Source organism: Oncorhynchus tshawytscha, linkage group LG11 (genome assembly GCF_018296145.1).
Source record: "Oncorhynchus tshawytscha isolate Ot180627B linkage group LG11, Otsh_v2.0, whole genome shotgun sequence".
In the NCBI taxonomy this organism is placed as follows: domain Eukaryota; kingdom Metazoa; phylum Chordata; class Actinopteri; order Salmoniformes; family Salmonidae; genus Oncorhynchus; species Oncorhynchus tshawytscha.
This window is the reverse complement of record NC_056439.1, coordinates 18,523,748-18,537,475: the sequence shown is the minus strand read 5'-3', so window position 1 is coordinate 18,537,475 and position 13,728 is coordinate 18,523,748. Positions and strand designations below refer to the sequence as shown.

Here is a 13,728-nt window from a genome sequence, read left to right as displayed (position 1 = left end):
AAATCCAGATAGCTGATTTTCTGAAAGAGCTGCAAACTCTGGACCCCTACAAATCAGCCGGACTAGACAATCTGGACCCTCTCTTTCTAAAATTATCCACCAAAATTTATGCAAACCCTGTTACTAGCCTGTTCAACCTCTTTCGTATCGTCTGAGATCCCCAAAGATTGGGAAGCTGCCGCACTCATCCCCCTCTTCAAAAGGGGGAGACCCAAATTGCTACAGACCTACAGCTATCCTACCTTCTTAAGGTCTTCGAAAGCCAAGTTAACAAAACAGATCACCGACCATTTCGAATCCCACCGTACCTTCTCCGCTATGCAATCTGGTTTCCGAGCTGGTGATGGGTGCACCTCAGCCACGCTCAAGGTCCTAAACGATATCATAACCCGCCATCGATAAGAGACAATATGTAACGAATGTCATCAGGAGAAGAGGACCAAGGTGCAGCATGGTAAGTATTCATAATGCATTTAATAAATACAAACACTTGAACAAAAACAACAAACAAACAGTTCTGCAAGGTGCAATACACATAACAGAAAACAACTATCCACAAACACAGGTGGGAACAGGCTACCTAAGTATGGTTCTCAATCAGAGACAACGATTGACAGCTGCCTCTGATTGGGAACCATACCAGGCCAAACACATAGAAATACAACACACAGAACAAAACATAGAATGAATAACATGGAATGCCCACCCCAACTCACGCCCTGACCAAACCAAAATAGAGACATAAAAAAGAACTAAGGTCAGGACGTGACACAATACTGTGCAACTGTATTGGCCAAGGCTTTTGACTCTGTCAATCACCACATTCTTATCGGCAGACTCAACAGCCTTGGTTTCTCAAATGACTGCCTCGCCTGGTTCACCAACTACTTCTCAGACAGAGTTCAGTGTGTCAAATCGGAGGGCCTTTTGTCCGGACCTCTGGCAGTCTCTATGGGGGTGTTGCTCAATGATGTCGCTCTTGCTGCTGGTGATTCTGTGATCTGCCTCTACGCAGACGACACCATTTTGTATACTTCTGGCACTTCTTTGGACACTGTGTTAACTAACCTCCAGACGAGCTTCAATGCCATACAACTCTCCTTCCGTGGCCAACTGCTCTTAAATGCAAGTGAAACTAAATGCATGCTATTCAACCGATCGCTGCCCACACCTGCCTGCCCATCCAGCATCACTACTCTGGACGGTTCTGACTTAGATCATGTGGACAACTACAAATCAAATCAAATTTTATTTGTCACATACACATGGTTAGCAGATGTTAATGCAAGTGTAGCAAAAATGCTTGTGCTTCTAGTTCCGACAATGCAGTAATAACCAACAAGTAATCTAGCTAACAATTCCAAAACTACTACCTTATAGACACAAGTGTAAGGGGATAAAGAATATGTACATAAAGATATATGAATGAGTGATGGTACAGAGCGGCATAGGCAAGATACAGTAGATGGTATTGAGTACAGTATATACATATGAGATGAGTATGTAAACAAAGTGGCATAGTTAAAGTGGCTAGTGATACATGTATTACATAAAGATGCAGTAGATGATACAGAGTACAGTATATACGTATACATATGAGATGAATAATGTAGGGTATGTAAACATTATATTAGGTAGCATTGTTTCATGTGGCTAGTGATATATTTTACATAATTTCCCATCAATTTCCATTATTAAAGTGGCTGGAGTTGAGTCAGTGTGTTGGCAGCAGCCACTCAATGTTAGTGGTGGCTGTTAAACAGTCTGATGGGCTTGAGAAAGAAGCTGTTTTTCAGTCTCTCGGTCCCAGCTTTGATGCACCTGTACTGACCTCACCTTCTGGATGATAGCGGGGTGAACAGGCAGTGGCTCGGGTGGTTGTTGTCCTTGATGATCTTTATGGCCTTCCTGTGACATCGGGTGGTGTAGGTGTCCTGGAGGGCAGGTAGTTTGCCCCCGGTGATGCGTTGTGCAGACCTCACTACCCTCTGGAGAGCCTTACGGTTGTGGGCGGAGCAGTTGCCGTACCAGGCTGTGATACAGCCCGACAGGATGCTCTCGATTGTGCATCTGTAGAAGTTTGTGAGTGCTTTTGGTGACAAGCCGAATTTCTTCAGCCTCCTGAGGTTGAAGAGGCGCTGCTGCCGCTGCTGCTGCGCAATACCTAGGTGTCTGGTCAGACTGTAAACTCTCCTTCCAGACTCACATTAAGCATCTCCAATCCAAAATTAAATCTAGAATTGGCTTCCTATTTCGCAACAAAGCATCCTTCACTCATGCTGCCAAACATACCCTCGTAAAACTGACTATCCTTCTGATCCTTGGCTTCGGCGATGTCATCTACAAAATAGCCTCCAACACTCTACTCACCAAATTCAATGGACTAATTAACAATGGGATTTAAGTGTTTTCTAAAGTGTATTATTATAATTGTAACAATATTATTAATATTGTTATTACTATTATTATAAATAATGTTTTTGAATGGTTTTACTGCTGTTACCATGATAACTGTCTAGTAATCATTCATTTGAATGCTGTAACAATAATGCCAATGCTATAATATTATTTGTGCTATAAAGGCGTTGGCCTTATTTCCTTTTTTTTATATTGTTAAACAAAATTCAAGTCTGTAACATTTCCTCATAAAATGTTAATAATTTTGACAATTGTATTGCTTTTATTTTGAAGGAGAATCGCCGAGCTCGGGGATTATCCTTGCTAGGTCTTGCTTATTCTTGCTGGCGGAACGGAGGTGTGGTGGTTGACACTTTCTTTTCCTCGACTCTTTGCGATTGAGCATTTGCGTCACCTACAGTAGGGTATCGTTAAATGTATTGAAATGGTATGCGCCATGGTTTCTCATAAATTCTAGATATTCTTTGTTTATTTTTATTTTGTATCTCTGTCGCAATACTTGAAGAGATTAGCGTAGTTTAGTTGGCATCGCAACAACTCACAATACAGTTTAATGCTATAGTTACATTCACAATCATCATGCAATGACTTCGGCAGCAAGAGTAGGAAGTGACGCTTCGAAGAGCAGAAAAGAAAAGTTTTCTGTTTCTGAAGAGGGAGAAAATGCAAACTACAAATTGTGCCAGCGATGCATACTAGCCTACAAGGTAACGTATAACCTACATTGCTTTAATTCATGTGTGTAGTAACGTAACAACTTATTCGTGTTTTTAAACTGTTCTATGGTTTTTAAAAAAGCCAAGGTGTCAATTAAGATTCAAGATTCATCGTTATTGTCCACTCCCTGCTGCATATGTCAGCGACAATGGTTGCATCTAAAAAACAACACATCTCAATGAATCTTCATGGAGGTCCTGCTGATGGATCTCTATGCAGTAGTCTAGGCTAGATACAGATTCGCGTGGTTCGATATAGCTCGGATGCCAATGTTTGCTGCACGATGATGAGTAGCCTTGTGCACCTCCCTAGTTGTGCCTGGAGAAGCGGGTGGGTGTACTCTAATATGCCTAACATTTCCAAAACGGCCCGCCCTGCGAAGGCGACCTGTTTGACATCCACAGTTTTTATGAAAGTAAAGTCATATACAAAAAAATCACGACAGCTGTGATGGGAACTGGAAGTTTCGGTACAATTTTATAAATGCCTACAGATACTTTGTTCTTTCGACATGGTGGGATCTTTTTGTGTCGGTAAAATTTATCATGAGAGAAATGCCAGTGGAAAGGCATTTATGCGCAAATATCGATATAATAACCATCATATCTAAGTAAATTTGGAGTCACGCGATTATATGGTGTGTGGTCGCTGGTGAACTCGGGAAATCGTGTAGTTTATTAGTCTACAGATTAAATAAATTATGAACTAAACAGGGTGGTGAAAGTATTGTGATCTTGATTCTCCTTTCCAATAAATATCGAGGGTTTTATTCTGGTGACATGATGATCGATGCACATCATGCGGTGATTTTTATCGGCAAATAGTCCATTTGGTGGAAACACCATTGGTGGGAAAATGCTCATATTTTCTTTATGCAAATTCTAGAGTATTCACATGAAAATCTGTCATCAATTGGATGGAAACCTAGCAATACAATCTGAAGGATCTAAAATGATGAATCCCATGGGCCTATTGGTTTTTCAGTCAGGCCAACCCAAGCTGTAGTCTACTTTGCAAGTAGGCTAATAGTATGTCAATTATTGAAATAGATAAATGTGACTGTCAACTGAGTCAGAAATTCACAGGTTTCAGATTTGTACCAAATTATTTTCCAGGTTTTCGCTCTCAAAGTCACACTTTCTAAATAGAAAAACAACTAAATTGGATGTTCTAAGTCCACAACAATGCTTAAACCACATCAGGAGAACACTTTTGAGGTCTGGGTAAAAAATCTAAGAAAATTAGATTTTTTGTGTGTAGTTACCCTTTAATTTAACTGTACGGTCACCAAGCACTGTTGTTTGGTTAGCATGTTTCTGTAGACCACATGAGATGGCGTTTGCAAAACAAATGGCCACTGGATTGATGCAAATATTAATGCTATCATTCTGCCAGGTGCAGGCATAGGCTACTATTCTCCTGTACTATTGGTTTTCTTTCAACGTTCTTTCATTGTCTAGCAGCCAAAGGCATTATCCTAGTCCTATTTTAGCAACCCGTGATAGTGGTTGCATCTTTAGAATTGCCCTCTTTATACATTTCTAACGGATATGTCCATCTCAGTTCTTGAAGTATTTTAGAACAGTGTTTTCCCGCAAATTGCGCAGGACTACCACTGTGTGCATATTGCTGCGTTCAAAATGTGAATACATAATAGTTTGTCAACATTGTAAGCCAAACATTCTGATCTGTTCCATTAGCCGTATTAATTGATACTGCGTATACCTCCCCTACCCTACTTTGATACGCAGACCAGAAAGTGTCCATCAGTCTGTAACAACACACCTGAGCTACTGTACGTGTCCTGCACAGAAGAGTGGACTGGACTATAGTCTTCATTTTATTAACAGTTTAAATATGACCAGTTTAATGACAGACAATTATAACTAGGTCAATTGATATCTAGAGGCGAAAAAAACAAAAACACACCTATTTAGGCGAATTGCTGGCTAGCGGAGTAGAACACTTGAACATTTAAAGGAGAGCCGAACACTCTAAGGGCTCAGATGCAGTACTTGAATAACCGAATAACCAACGTTTCTACAGACAAGCTGTCTTCATCAGGGTATAATGACAAACACTGCGGGGTGACTAGTTTATATAGTGTCAAAGGACACACACAGGTGTCTGTAATCATGGCTGGGTGTGGCCTGATATCATTGGTTAATTCTCAGATATAAAAAATAACATACCAAAAACATGAATGATCGCATAAGATCATAGATACAATTTGGCTACATAGACCTACAAACATTTACAAAAGCAAAATCACAATAATCACTAATGGATATGCCATGTGCCAATAATGGTTATGCCAAGTGCCAAACATAATTTCTCTTTCGAGGGTAGATTTGCATCTTATTTCTACAACCAATGAAAGATTGAAAGAGTGGATATGATATGGACATGACTTTGATTCAAAACCACAACACACACACAATCATACGTATCCCACACACTCTCACATAGCAAGGCGGGCATATTTCTTATGCACCGAATAGCACGCATTAATGTTTTCAGGCTTTGTGGCGTTATTTTAAGGCATAGCAGAGGGCAGAGCATACCCTGACACAGAGGGACTGGCAGTGTCTCCTTTCTGTCAGCTGGAACATGCTTGGTCATGGTCACTGCTATTCGCTAGGCACCCCAGTTGTGCAGCCAGTCTGCATTCACACAGCAGCGTTAGAAAACAGTAGGGAGCAGCAGCCTTTGAAAGCTGTGCGGAAAACTCCATCTCAAACTGCTTTATTCCTAAATCTCTGTGCATCTTTCTATCAATGACTGACCGAATGAATGAGTCTACCTGCTGATTCACTGAGATCAGTGTGTATGAGATCATAGATATGACATCTCATAGTGTCACCCCGAAAATGTCTTGCTGCTTTTTCTCAATGCATCTTGAAAAAGGCAGCTGCAGTTGGATTGTGGGGTTCTGCTGATGGACTGTTTACTCAACAGTTTGTAAAGTCTAGATGTTAGTGTACTCATGAGTGTGTGTGGGTGTGATGGCTGTGCAATAATGCTGTAATAATGTTAATGAATACTGAGAGTAGGTAGACGTATTCTCTCTAACTTGGAACTAGTGCGAGGCTCGCCCCTGACATTTTTAATATTGATGGGATTTAAATAAGGGCCCCTCTTTGTATCAGTAGCCGACTGACGGAATTTCCCTGCATGGATCTGAGTAGAGTTTGCCCAGTAAATTACAACGCCTCGCATACAAGATGAAAGCCATATATGGTCGTGGAAGTAGGTGTGGCGAACAGACTGGAGGGGATCACAAGACAAACTGAAAGAGAACGTTTGAGAGAGCGTTCTACATTGAGAGAGAAAAGGCCGCATATGACAGTGGTGTGTTGTGGGCATGTGGGCTATAATGTCCACATTTTTGCAGATCAGTGCCCCATTTCGGACTGGATAGCACTTATTTTCTAACGACATCGATCTACCTTTGGCTTGAAAAATAATAGTGAGGTCAGCATAGAATGACTCAACGCTAGAGATGTATGCTGTCGTCTCGGTTCGATTGCACTGCTGGGCGCGTGGGTCTGGGGATAGTTGCTGCACTGGTTGGTGGTGGGTGATTGTTGGGGCATCGCAGAAACATGACAAGCACGGTAAGTGATCGGATAGCAACTTTGATTTATTTATATATCCGGCTTTTTGATCGGTGAATGTGAACCAAGAAACATGCAAGTGAATGGATGACATTAGTTGTAAACAAAGTTTACCATTTCATTACATAAGCTTCTATGCATATTGAACATAAAGATTGTTGATCAGCTGTTGATACCTGTGTGTGTTTTATTGCTTTATGGTGATTTTCATAAACATAGGAAGCAATATCAGTTCCTATGACGTAGGCTATTAACCATGTTGATAAGTTGAGCAGCCCTAGCTGCGCGGTTTATATTATCCTTACTTTTGTCGTGGTACTTGTGTAGCCAATATGGGGTGCATTGTTGTCTCACTTTGTTGTAATGTGCCATGGAATTAGTGACTGGATAATCCGTTTTCTGTAACAAAGGGCTGCCTTCTCGTAAATAGCGCTGAGCTGGCTGGCGGTGGGGACGGAGAGGAGGCGGGGGTTCAGCAAGGGTTGTTCAGAAGTAGGACGCAGCATGTTTTTGGTTTTTTACTTAGATTTTTTTGGGTGCTGTCTGGGGGGGAATTCTCACTCCTCCATGTCAAATAGCCAGCCTATAGCCGACATCGAATGTGCGTTCGCTTTCACCGCCATGCCCCATTGGCTGCAAGGGTATTCGCTGTTTAAATTAAGAAACGCTCGACCGTCTCATGGATTAGGTAATTATGGTTGACGGTACAAGCCTAGACTATATTAACGGCTTTCCTTGGTTGGTTGGTTGGTTGGTTGGTTGGGTTAATAAACCCGACAGGGGGTTGTGTAATTAGCTGCAACGTGCGGTCCACTTTGTTATGGCTCTACTAGTCTACACCCGATCGCCTACTGAAAGGTTAGGGGGAAATCGTGTTATTGTGCAAATATTTCATATGGCAGAAACCCTTCCATGAAAAACAAACACTGCAAAACCCACTCCATATGATTTCTGCTGTTAAGCAAAATAGGCCAAGGCGATGCGTCTTCCATGGTTTTCTCAAGCCACGCCTCTCCCATTCCCGGAAATTGATAGAGGTATTTCTTCATAAATACAGTGACGCATGCACATTGTTTATATATATAGATATATAATATATATATTTTTTATAGCTATAGCAGAACCGCATCTACAGAATTGTTCATAATTTGGATTTCTGAACAACCTTATCATGTAATAAGCATACAGAAGAACATGCTATAATATAACATGGTGTTTAATTTTCCCTGGCCAATGCAATAGTGTTCTCACCCTGAAGTGTGCGTGGTCGGTCAGACAAGTAAATTACTGTATATATCCTGCCACTGTGCAGGATATGAGCAGCTGCAGCTGTCTATTTTAAGGTGTGTGTTTGCTAAATGGTTGCTGCCTATGCTAAACAGTAGCCTACCACCTTTTGGAGAAACAACTACTGAGTCATGTGTTGTTGTAAGTTCTACCAAATATATTTTGCACAGTTTTCGGTCACCTGTACCTTGTACAATCAGTGTAGCCTACCATACAACGAGGCCTATAACATGTATAAGTCTATATTATAGACAACTGTAGGATGGCATACTGCCCTCATCTCGGCAATGCCTGCCTTCAGGAACAGAATAGGCACAGCTATCGATTGTTCTCTAAGCTACTCTTCGGTAACAATAAATATCTCATATTTATAAAAGCCATATATATATATATATATATATATGGTATATTTGGCCCTAAAGTCCTGCAGAATTAAAAAAAAGTTGTTGTGCTGAAGATGCAGCCACAGTCAACTATTGAATAGGGAGGTAGCATATGATATGTGATATGCCTGAGTAATATGTACTGAACAAAAATATAAACGCAACAATTTACAGTTCATATAAGGAAATCAGTCAACTGAAATACATTCATTAGGTCCTAGTCTATGGATTTCACATGACTGGGAATACAGATATGCATCTGTTGGTCACAGATACCTCACAGATAAGGTGGATCAGAAAAACAGTCAGTATCTGGTGTGACCGCCATTTGCCTGATACAGCTCCTTCGCATAGAGTTGATCAGGCTGTTGATTGTGGCCTGTGGAATGTTCTCCCACTCCTCTTCAATGTCTGTGCGAAGTTGCTGGATATTTGGCAGGAACTGGAACACGCTGTCGATCCAGAGCATCCCAAACATGCTCAGAGGGTGACATGTCTGGTGAATATGCAGGCCATGGAAGAACTGGGACATTTTCAGTTTCAGTATTCTTATACAGACCAGAGGACAGTTGCAATGTATTCCATTGCATTACATCGTCACCACTCTCACCATTGGAAAAGTCCATCTCTTCAAACTCTAAATGCAATTGCAGAGGGGTCTGTATCTTTGTGCATTGGGAAGATGGTCGTAGTATACTCTGCACAAACACTATGCCCTCAGATACACATCCAGATTGTGATTATCATAATGTGTTGCCATGGCAATGAAAGTGATGCCCAGAAAGATTTGGACTACAATAAATGTGCCTTTCTTTTCACGTATTATAATTTTTTACTCTTAGGTTGACTGACTAGCTTTGACGGAAATTGAAAATGTAATATTTTTCACTTTTGACCTTTTTTCCGAAGAAGGTTATTGTGACTCAGTAGTTCTCTCTCATTGTCCTCTCTCTTGCCTTTCCCTTTTGACGATGCAGGAACAGGATCAACGGGTGACAGGTTCCCCTTTTGTCCTGAATGATTCGGAGACCACTGAGTCAGAGCCTCAGTGCAAAAAGAGCAAGTAGGCTGCATTCCTTATATGGTGCACTACTTTTGACCATAGTCCATAAGGAATAGGATGCCAATTGGGACTCTTTACAAGTAATATTTTGCCACAGGGTTAATCCACGGTAGCATAATGAGGCTGAGACTCAGATTAAAATGCATTAGGGCTGTCCCGACTAAAAACAATCTTGATCGACCACAATTCGTCTGTTCTTTCGGCTAATCTATTGGTCGAAGTTTTAAAACTTGTTTTTTTCCCTGTATAGACACATCCTATGTGTTTTAATCAAATCCACTATATTCACTGCGCTTGTCTGATGCTATTAAGCACACTGTTTGATGAAATAATTAAGACACACTCAGACTTGCTGTGTTTACATTTTTTTTTTTTTAAGACTGTGACTAGCACCCGTTGTCTTTCTCTCCTCCCTGCTGCAGCGACCACCACAGTATTGCTGAAGCTGCAACATAATAACAGTCATTTCTGACCGAAAAGTTCTGTTACCCGAAATCCCTCATTTATTTAGGAGAAACATTCCCTCTACCCTTGCCCTCTTTACGTGACACATGTAAAGCATCGCATCCACGTGACCAATAGGGCCTGACCTATAGCATATTATAATCACATCAACAAATTGGTTATCACAAACTCCGAACACCGTATCAGCAAAATGGATGCAGAGGACGCAACAAATAAACTCGAAACGGGGGAGAGTTTAGGCTACTGGTTCCCCTTTACCTCCTGAGGTAAAGGGGAAGTCAGGTGTGTGGAATAAATTTGACTAGTTGTAGAAAATGCTGGAGATCTAGAAAAAGAAGGTAAGGAGAAAGCACTGCGTGCATATTGTGTGTCCCAAACTGGTGCTTTTAGATTACAATATAACTTTTCTGACCATTTGGAACGATGTAAACAACACTAAATAAATGATAAGCCTACCAGAGAGTCTGTTGTAGTGTTTTTTTGGTAAGCCTCTATTACAGAAAATACAAAATGGTCGCATGGAACAGTATTAGTATGTTAGATTACTTGCTCGTTATTACTGCATTGTCGGAACTAGAAGCACAAGCATTTCGCTACACTCGCATTAACATCTGCTAACCATGTGTATGTGACAAATAAAATTTGATTTGATTTATATTGTTTAAGTTAATTATTCAAGGGTCGCTTTATTTTAAAATTAAAATGCTTGATTGCATTTCAAATCATGAATGACTTGTATGCTGTGTGATGACTTGAACGAATGAATGATTGATTGATACAGTAGCCTGTATAAGTATTGAAATAAAGGCCTAAGTAAGTTAAGGTATTAAGATTAAACAGGATGCCCTTTTAGGCCTACAGCTCAATGGTGGTAATACAAATCAAATCACCTTTCAGTGAATTGCTTACTTACAAGCCCTTAACCAACAATGCAGTTTTAATTTAAAAAATAAGTGTTAAGTAAAAAATAGACAATAAAATTAACAAATAATTAAAGAGCAGCAGTAAAATAACAGTAGCCAGAGGATATATACAGGGAGTACCGGTACAGAGTCAATGTGCGGGGGCACCGGTTAGTTGAGGTAATATGTACATGTAGTTAAAGTGACTTTGCATAGATAATAAACAGGGAGTAGCAGCAGCGTAAAATAGGGTGGGGCAATGCAAATAGTCTGGGTAACCCTTTGATTACAAGGCTGCTATTCTAATCCTAATAATGACATTACTTACTATTTTAATGATAATAATAATAACAATCACAATAAGGAGATCAAGAAAAAGGAGCATTATTATTATTATTATTATTATTATTATTATTAATAATTTTGAAACCGTGTAAACAGTGTAAATTTACACTGGAGTGTCAGAGTGCGCTCAGATTGCGCTCTGGGCTTTAGTAAATTCAGAGCATTGAGAGCGTTGTCCGTTTGTAAATTCAGCGCGTTTTGCTCTCGGAGTGTTTAGAGCACACACTGGACACTGGCCGAGGAGTAGGGTTGATCCGAGCATTCTGACCTCACAACGGCAGTCAAGCACCCAAGCTAACTGGCTAAACTTGGCTAGCTTGCTAGCAACTTCCAGACACAAATGAGAGAACACCTCACTCTGACCATTTGAATTGCCCTAGCAGAGGTGGTTTGGCTGTTTTCATGTTGTCTAGAGTAGAGGTCGACCGATTTAATTGGGACCGATTTCAAGTTTTCATAACAATCGGAAATCGTTATTTTTCGACACCGATTTTGCTGATTTTTAAAATATATATACAGTAGGGAGAACAAGTATTTGATACACTGACGATTTTGCAGGTTTTCCTACTTACAAAGCATGTAGAGGTCTGTAATTTTTATCATTGCTACACTTCAACTGTGAGAGACGGAATCTAAAACAAAAATCCAGAAAATCACATTGTATGATTTTAAGTAATTAATTTGCATTTTATTGCATGACATAAGTATTTGATACATCAGAAAAGCAGAACTTAATATTTGGTACAGAGATCATACGTTTCCTGGAGTTCTTGACCAGGTTTGCACACACTGCAGCAGGGATTTTGGCCCACTCCTCCATACAGACCTTCTCCAGATCCTTCAGGTTTCGGGGCTGTCGCTGGGCAATACGGACTTTCAGCTCCCTCCAAAGATTTTCTATTGGGTTCAGGTCTGGCGACTGGCTAGGCCACTCCAGGACCTTGATATGCTTATTATGGAGTCACTCCTTAGTTGCCCTGGCTGTGTGTTTCAGGTTATTGTCATGCTGGAAGACCCAGCCACGACCCATCTTCAATGCTCTTACTGAGGGAAGGAGGTTGTTGGCCAAGATCTCGCGATACATGGCCCCATCCATCCTCCCCTGAATACGGTGCAGTCGTCCTGTCCCCTTTGCAGAAAAGCATCCCCAAAGAATGATGTTTCTGCCTCCATGCTTCACGGTTGGGATGGTGTTCTTGGGGTTGTACTCATCCTTCTTCTTCCTCCAAACACGGCGAGTGGAGTTTAGACCAAAAAGCTCTATTTTTGTCTCATCAGACCACATGACCTTCTCCCATTCCTCCTCTGGATCATCCAGATGGTCATTGGCAAACTTCAGATGGGCCTGGACATGCACTGGCTTGGGCAGGGGGACCTTGCGTGCGCTGCAGGATTTTAATCCATGACGGCGTAGTGTGTTACTAATGATTTTCTTTGAGACTGTGGTTCCAGCTCTCTTCAGGTTATTGACCAGGTCCTGCCGTGTAGTTCTGGGCTGATCCCTCACCTTCTTCATGATCATTGATGCCCCATGAGGTGAGATCTTGCACAGAGCCCCAGACTGAGGGTGATAGACCGTCATCTTGAACTTCTTCCATTTTCTAATAATTGCGCCAACAGTTGTTGCCTTCTCACCAAGCTGCTTGCCTATTGTCCTGTAGCCCATCCCAGCCTTGTGCAGATCTACAATTTTATCCTTGATGTCCTTACACAGCTCTCTGGTCTTGGCCACTGTGGAGAGGTTGGAGTCTGTTTGATTGTGTGGACAGGTGTATTTTATACAGGTAACTAGTTCAAACAGGTGCACTTAATACAGGTAATGAGTGGAGAACAGGAGGGCTTCTTAAAGAAAAACGAACAGGTCTGTGAGAGCTGGAATTCTTACTGGTTGGTAGGTGATCAAATACTTATAGCATGCAATAAAATGCAAATTAATTACTTAATCATACAATGTGATTTTCTGGATTTTTGTTTTAGATTCCGTCTCTCACAGTTGAAGTATAGCTATGATAAGAATTACAGACCTCTACATGCTTTGTAAGTAGGAAAACCTGCAAAATCGTCAGTGTAACAAATACTTGTTCTCCCCATTGTGTGTGTGCATATATATATATATTTTTTTACACCTTTATTTAATCTTTATTTAACTAGGCAAGTCGGTTAAGAACACATTCTTATTTTCGATGACTACCTAGGAACGGTGGGTTAACTTCCTCGTTCAGGGGCAGAATGACAGATTTTCACCTCGAGGGAGCTCGAGGGATCCAATTTTGCAACCTTACAGTTAACTAGTCCAACGCAATAACGACCTGCCTTTCTCTCGTTGCACTCCACAAGGAGACTGCCTGTTACGGTAAGCCAAGGTAAGTTGCTAGCTAGCATTAAACTTATCTTATAAAAAACAATCAATCAATCATAATCACATGTTAACTACACATGGTTGATGAATTACTAGATATTATCTAGCTTGTCCTGCGTTGCATATAATCTGACTGAACATACAAGTATCTGACCGAGCGGAGGTAGGCAGA

The 13,728-nt window shown here is 40.9% G+C and overlaps 1 protein-coding gene across 2 annotated transcripts in view; it reads left to right on the top strand.

Annotated features, from left to right (window-relative positions):
* Positions 1-2,751: 2,751 nt before the first annotated feature.
* LOC121838753 (mediator of RNA polymerase II transcription subunit 15-like) overlaps positions 2,752-13,728 on the top strand; it is a 15,101-nt gene continuing 4,124 nt past the window's right edge. Inside the window, exon 1 of one of the 2 annotated variants that reach the window (XM_042329865.1) lies at positions 2,752-3,125. The gene's annotated coding sequence lies outside the window, so the exon portion shown is untranslated. Of the gene's footprint in view, positions 3,126-6,405; positions 6,753-13,728 lie in introns of those variants that run through there. The other variant, XM_024436980.2, reaches the window with a different exon arrangement.